This window comes from Petromyzon marinus, chromosome 80 (assembly GCF_048934315.1).
Source record: "Petromyzon marinus isolate PM22_M1 ecotype Great Lakes invasive population chromosome 80, UKy_Petmar_22M1.pri1.0, whole genome shotgun sequence".
Taxonomy (NCBI): Eukaryota; Metazoa; Chordata; class Hyperoartia; order Petromyzontiformes; family Petromyzontidae; genus Petromyzon; species Petromyzon marinus.
In genome coordinates, this window is record NC_133746.1 from 10,762,573 (window position 1) to 10,770,798 (window position 8,226).

The following is an 8,226-nucleotide window of genomic DNA, read 5'->3' on the forward strand; positions in this document are numbered from 1 at the left end:
GCGTCACGTGATCACAACTGATATACGAGTGCTTTGATATACGAGTGCTTTGGATTACAAACACATTTCCGGAACAAATCATGCTGGCAATCCAAAGTTTTACTGCATGTTTAAGCAAGAATCATGATCAGTAAAAGTTGAAGCGAGAATCATTGTATTATCACGATTGGGAATACACCCCCAAGACAACGAAGCTGAACATCACATCACACAAACATCAATCACAAATAACCACATTCACAATACACCCCTAGACAACGAAAGAGCCAATAATAATACACGTAACTACACGCACACCAATTTATCAAAGTACAAACTAACACACGCATTAATAACAACCGCCATTCGCCACTAAGTGGCAGTGACGTCACCACGACGCTTGTGCCAGGCTATTTGCACGTTGAGGCCATGGGAAGTGTCGAACGCCCGCTGGCAGGAGGTCACGGGGCAGACCCAGGATCCACGGGTCGACTGACTGAGACGACTGGCTGATGCACCACCTGTGCCCTCTACTGTGCCAACTTGCTGTACTTTAGCCACCCGGCGCTCCGCTCGTTGTGAGCATCGCTCCTCTGCCCTCCGTTGTTGTTGGAGGGCAACTGCCTCCAACTGCCCAGTAACAGCGGCCTTCACGAGCCTCCTCCACAGAGGCTGATCTTGACATTGCCGGTACTAGTCATCGGCAAGTCCACTCAGCTCCACATTTTCCTGTACCACATCACTCCATCTCTTCTCGAGCCCGTGTCGCGCCCATTTAGCCTCTATCCGGCCGAACAAAAGCTGTTTAGGCATGCGGTGACTGGGCATGTGGGCTACATGACCCAGTCAATGCAGTCTTGCCTGCTGGAGGATCTCACCCATGGGACTTTGTACAGATTTTTCAAACATTTGTGAGCTCCTCACACAATCCAGCCTGGTTAAACCCAGGATGGAGGCAGGCAAGCCTAAATGTTTCTAACCGGCAAAGATGTTCCATTCGGGGGGTCCATGTTTTACAAGCGTAGAGAAGGTAGGGAATGACCGTCGCCGAGAAGACCTGAAGCTTCGTGCGGAGTGACAGACCAGGTAGCTTCCACCCAGCGTTACACAACCGATGAAAAGATAATGCCGCTCGATTAATTTGAAGTGAGATCTCTGCTGTCAAACTGGAGCTGGTCATGAGCACACTGCCCAGGTATTGGAAACTCTCCACAACTGCCCCATCACCAATTGGGAGTTGTGGGGGTGGAGTGTCCGATGGTACAAAATACCCCGGCAGGTGCTTAGTTTTGGTGGGGCTGATGGTAAGGCCCCACCTCTTAGTGGCACGCTCCAGGTTAAGCAGCAGCGCTTCCACCTCATCCTCTGAGTGAGCAGCAATTACCAGATCATTGGCATACATGACATGGTTGAGCAATAGGGAGCCATCCCTTGACCGCACCTAGACATCGATGAGTCTCCCATTGTGTCTGTACCAGATGGAAATTCCTTTTGAACAGCTATTGAAGGCTTCACGAACTACGTGGTCGAAAAATATGTTAAAGTGGGAGCCAGGGGACATCCCTGTCGCACCCCAAGGTGTACAGGGAATGGCTGTGACTCCTTGCCACGTAGTTTTACCTGGGCCCGCTCACCCTCATGAAGGTCCATAATGATCTGAGCAGAGGGTCAGGGACTCCCAAAGCATGAAGAACAACCTAGAGCCCAGGCATACTGATGGTTTCATAGGCCATGACCAGGTCAATATAGCAGAGATGTAGGTCTTGTTGGAATTCCCTACACCTTTGCTTTAGCAGATGGACAGAAAATATGGCATCTGTGCAGGACTGCCCTTTCCTGAAACCTCATTGGGGCTCGGCAAGCCTCTCCTCAGCATGCCTGGCAAGGTGATGTTGAATAATCCTTGCCAGGACCTTTCCCATCACACTGAGGAGTGAGATGCCCCTGTAGTTGTTACAGTCTGTGCGGTCCCCCTTCTTAAAGAGGGGGACCACCAGGGCATCCTTCCAATCCTGCGGAACCCGTACAGTGGTCCAGACTGTTGGTATAATGTCATGTAGGGCGGTCTGTGCACAAACACCACCCCGCCTCAGCATTTCGCTTGGGAGATCGGCTCTACCCGGCGCCTTTCCTAGTCTCAGGCTCTGGATTGCGATCAGTACTTCCTCAACAGATGGCACCTCAGCCAGCCACTCACAGGGGGTGACTTCTTCCCATATTGGAAACACCACAGCCTCAGCAGGCTCATCCCCACTTTGTCCCATGATGTTTTCCTGGCTGAGGGATTTTCCCTCCCCCAGGACCTCACATAAATGCTCAGCAAATCTGCAAACCTGTTCCTGGGGGTCGGAGATTGGATCACCGTTCTTTCCCCTATTTATGGTAATAAGTGTGGTGCTGCAGGTTACTTTTAATGGAATTAAAGAGCGATTTGTGATCACGGGCCATTGAGGCTGACTCCATCTCATCAGCAATTCGCGACCACCAACCATTCTTGCAGTGCCTCATGGCTCTCTGAACTTCCGAGCGAAGGTTGCGGTAAACCTCATTCTCTGACGTGGGATGCTGTAGACGTTAAGGAGGTCTGGACCATGTACCCAAAACAGCCATTGCAGCTGCATGAGCCACAGTCCTAAACCTTGCCCATTTCCCCTCGACATCAGGAGGAGTGGGGGACGATGCCATCCCCAGCCGCAAGCAATGATTAAATTCTTGCTTGCAACTTTCATCAGCTAGCTGAGACCCTGGGTTTGAATGGGTTTGAATGTGATTCTGGGTGTACACCTACCACCGGAGTGGAAGAATGGCAGGCGCATTTTACAGATGACAAGTCGATGGTCAGAGGGCAGATCAGCTCCACGGTCGGTCTGGTTTGTCAAGGACATGGGCTCGCATCCGCTGGTCCATCACTATGTAGTCCAGCAGATGTTCTTGCTTGGACCCGGCATGCATCCATGATGTTGTGTGGATGCGCTGATGCTGGAACAGCATACAGTGAGGGAAAAAAGTATTTGATCCCCTGCTGATTTTGTACGTTTGCCCACTGACAAAGAAATGATCAGTCTATAATTTTAATGGTAGGTTCATTTGAACAGTAAGAGACAGAATAACAACAATAAAATCCAGACAAACGCATGTCAAAAATGTTATACATTGATTTGCATTTTAATGAGGGAAATAAGTATTTGACCCCCTCTCAATCAGAAAGATTTCTGGCTCCCAGGTGTCTTTTATACAGGTAACGAGCTGAGATTAGGAGCACACTCTTAAAGGGAGTGCTTCTAATCTCAGCTTGTTACCTGTATAAAAGACACCTGTCTACAGAAGCAATCAATCAGATTCCAAACTCTCCACCATGGTCAAGACCAAAGAGCTTTCCCAGGATGTCAGGGACAAGATTGTAGACCTACACAAGGCTGGAATGAGCAGCTTGATGAGAATGTGACAATAGTTGGTGCGATTATTCGCAAATGGAAGAAACACAAAAGAACTGTCAATCTCCCTCGGCCTGGGGCTCCATGCAAGATCTCACCTCGTGTAGTTGCAATGATCATGAGAACGGTGAGGAATCAGCCCAGAACTACACGGGAGGATATTGTCAATGATCTCTTGGCAGCTGGGACCATAGTCACCAAGAAAACAATTGGTAACACTACGCCGTGAAGGACTGAAATCCTGCAGTGCCCGCAAGGTCCCCCTGCTCAAGAAAGCACATATACATGCCCGTCTGAAGTTTGCCAATGAACATTTGAATTATTCAGAGGACAACTGGGTGAAAGTGTTGTGGTCAGATGAGACCAAAACGGAGTTCTTTGGCATCAACTCAACTCGCCGTGTTTGGAGGAGGAGGAATGCTACCTATGACCCCAAGAACACCATCCCCACCGTCAAACATGGAGGTGGAAACATTATGCTTTGGGGGTGTTTTTCTGCTACGGGGACAGGACAATTTCACCACATCAAAGGGACGATGGACGGGGCCATGTACCGTCAAATCTTGGGTGTGAACCTCCTTCCCTCAGCCAGGGCATTGAAAATGGGTCGTGGATGGGTATTCCAGCATGACAATGACCCAAGACACACGGCCAAGGCAACAAAGGAGTGGCTCAAGTAGAAGCACATTAAGGTCCTGGAGTGGCCTAGCCAGTCTCCAGACCTTAATCCCATAGAAAATCTGTGGAGGGAGCTGAAGGTTCGAGTTGCCAAACGTCAGCCTCGAAACCTTAATGACTTGGAGAAGATCTGCAAAGAGGAGTGGGACAAAATCCCTCCTGAGATGCGTGCAAACCTGGTGGCCAACTACAAGAAACGTCTGACCTCTGTGATTGCCAACAAGGGTTTTGCCACCAAGTACTAAGTCATGTTTTGCAGAGGGGTCAAATACTTATTTGCCTCATTAAAATGCAAATCAATTTATAACATTTTTGTTGTTATTCTGTCTCTCACTGTTCAAATAAACCTACCATTAAAATTATAGACTGATCATTTCTTTGTCAGTGGGCAAACATACAAAATCAGCAGGGGATCAAATACTTTTTTCCCTCACTGTATTGGTACTTACAAGCCCATGGGCTGTACAAAAATCTAGCAGCCTCCTACCGTTGTTATTGAGCTGATCTGGCCCATGCCTTCCAATCACTCCAGACCAGGTGCCAGCATCATGACCAACTTGGGCATTGAAGTCACCCAACAAGATGACTCTATCCCGAGGGGCCACTTTAGCCAGCACCTATGACAGGCGGTCAAAGAAGGTATCTGACTCATTAGCCTTGCCTGCATCCCTCCACGGATGTTCGTCTGCAGTTGGGGGCATAAGTAACCACGACCACCACTCCTCGCCTCTGGTTGATGGGAAGGCGAGCCCAAAGTAGCATGGGGCTTACAGCTTCCCAGACCTCACCGCCACACTCCCACACCATCATTCTTTTGTTCAGAAGAAGATCCACTCCCTGTTGTTTGGCAGTCCCCTGCCCCGAGTAGAGGACTATCCACCCCTCATGGTGGCAGGAGCCAGAGCCGGTCCACCGGACCTCCTGAATACCACAGAGATCCAGGCAGTACCAGTCCAGCTCCCGGCAGAGGAGTGGCAGCCTCTCCTCAGCAGTGAGTGTTCGAACATTCCACATGGCCATCCGAAGTGGCTTTTTGTTGTTTCTGGAGGAGCCCTGAAGGGTAAAGATTCAGTCCCCTGGCTCCGCCAAATGGGGTTTGGCCAGGAGACGTCATAGACGCCTGTCCCCTTGGGGCCGCCGGCAAAAGCTTAATATGTTTTTTACATCGTAGTTTAGTGGTAGTTAATTGAAGGTCGAAGGGTTACCAGCCCCTCGCACCCGCCCAGAACCCCCATTTGGCCGCTGTGGTCGTTACAAACGCCATGAATCAAAGGCCAATCTAAATTGGCCCTCCCCCCACGGCACTGCCCACCACAGCGTTGGCATCCGGCACCATGAGGAGGTAGGGGGTTGCTTTTGCCGGACACATTAATGATACTATACACACACACGTAGATCATGTAATACATTTTCACGTGATATTTTACGCAAGTTTAATCACACATGATTGATCACATTGCACTTACACTCAATTAACATAAATTAACATGAAATACACACGTTTCATTTATTTGATAAATTTTTAATAATTTGCATCATTTCATATATTTGCATAATTTCATTAATTTGCATAATTTCACGAAGTTGCATATTTTCAATTTGTTCTAATTTTTTTTATTTTTTCACAACACAATATGTGCAACAATTGGACAGGGTAATCGGTGAGTGGGTGAATGAGTCTTAAGTCTATAGGCAGTGTGGATTCTACGGCGCAGTGTTGAGTCTATGTTTTGATGATTTACCCTTCTAATTTTATTTGCCATGTCTCGCTACCCCCAGAAAAGGGCATCTCGCACCTCCAGGGGGTAGTGTCCACCCCAGGTTAAGAAGAAGAACCACTGGTCTAGAATGTTATTAGAACTTACACCAGTCAATTGAGTCAGTCACGGTAGTGTATGTGTATTCGATGAGTAACCGGTGGTGTACTTTGGGGGGGCTTGACATATGTCGGTTGTGAAAATTTTGATGAAAATAATAAAAATTAAGTGAAATTTGAAGTTTGCGTAATTATCCAAAATTATGCTAAGCGATGTAATTATGCGCATATATTATGCTGATTCGAGAGGTAATCGTATTAATTTATGCGAGTGGGTGTGATTATGCTAACGAAAGCCGCTATGATAATTAGGCCCCACCTCGCTGACGAGGGTCGGATTATCAATCAGGATCATACAATAAATCGTATCAAGTTATGCCAGCGTGATGCAAGTATGCCAGAGTAACTCGCTCGTTGTTTAACTTCGTATTATCGCTCGGTAATATAATTATTCTCGCTTTCACATTTACTGAGTGTATTAGTGTGTTTATGTCAGGTCACCAAATTCGAATCTCAACGCAGAATACAGTTCTTATAAATAAGACTATTATGCATGAAATTCAGGAAAGAAACACGCAACCACTTCTGCGTTAATCAATTTTATTTTCTAACGAAACCTTAACTCTAGAAGATGCAACTCTCGGTTTGGGATTATCAATACAGTACCATTGGGGAAATCCCTCAGGTCGCAGTACATTTAACCATCAATTGATTGCGTTGTTGCACTTTGGCAACTGCACATATGATTGATTCCACCGCGTAACGCAAGCTAAATTGGTGTTAGGAAGAGTCGTTCAAACATGCATGCACGCTATTCTAAACAAAAAAACCTTATCACTATAATATGCAAATTTGTATACTTGAAATTGGACACACAGTACTGCACTCATTCATTGATCCATATGCAACCCTCAATGCAATTCTTGTCACGTTCTTTGGTTCTTTCGGTAAAGTCACATAGAATGAGAATAAAATAATAAAATAACAATAAAATTCTCACGACGTTTCGGCCACAACACAAGTAGCCTTCATCAGGTGAAAGAACAGAACTGTCGGGACGACAGTGCTCCAATGAGCGTTGTTAAGCTTCGTAGCGTCTTTTTAAGCTCGGTGAGAGGCGTGAAACCTCTTGACAAAGGAGTTTAAGTATCAAAGCAGGAGAATTTAGCATTGAAATAGCTGAGGGATTAGCTTGTGACAGAAATAGCTATGTTAAAGTCAGAGTTTACCTATCAACAGAGGCATTTAGTATATGGACGCTAAAGGCCTCCAACTACTCAACTATCATACAGTAAACCGATGCGAAAAGAACTAAGTCTATATTACATAATATAATAAATGTACTTAATATATTCTTCACTAAGTTGGGCTATTGCTCACAAAGCAACTGGGTAAGGTAATGCCAGCGAAAGAGCTGCGGTCTGACAGTCACCGTAAAATACAATTAATTAAGAACCGAAATGGTTTAAACATCTTTCCAATGGTTACTAAGCCAGAATCCATCTTCTCGGTTGAAATTGTCTCTGTGCTTGTATATGTGGATGGCTAAATTATCCTGCTTTGATACTTAAACTCCTTTGTCAAGAGGTTTCACGCCTCTCACCGAGCTTAAAAGACACTCATATAGTGTAGTGTATACCCAGTTGCTTTGTGATTAATAGCCCAGCTTATTGAAGAATATATTAAGTACATTTATTATATTATGTAATATAGACTTAGTTCTTTTCACATCGGTTTACTGTATGAAAGTTGGGTAGTTGGAGGCCTTTAGCGTCCATATACTAAATGCCTATGTTGATAGGTAAACTCTGACTTTAACATAGCTATTTCTGTCACAAGCTAATCCCTCAGCAATGCTAAATTCTCCTGCTTTGATACTTAAACTCCTTTGTCAAGAGGTTTCACGCCTCTCACCGAGCTTAAAAAGACGCTACGAATCTTAACAACGCTCATTGGAGCACTGTCGTCCCGACAGTTCTGTTCTTTCACCTGATGAAGGCTACTTGTGTTGTGGCCGAAACGTCGTGAGAATTTTATTGTTATTTTATTATTTTATTCTCATTCTACGTGACTTTACCGAAAGAACCAAAGAAGATGAATCCTTGCAGTCACGAAAGCTTTAAATCGAAATTTAACCGCTTTTACGGGGAGGGATTTCACACAACCTTAACATCATTCAACAGACTCTGGGAGAAGGCTCAACTAATCGAGTCTCTCACCTTTTTGAAGAGATGCCGCGACTCTAAGGTAATACCAACCGCATTTACACTAACCTCTGCTGCTGCAACTAATTTTAATGCAAAACGAATTCTAGCTAGA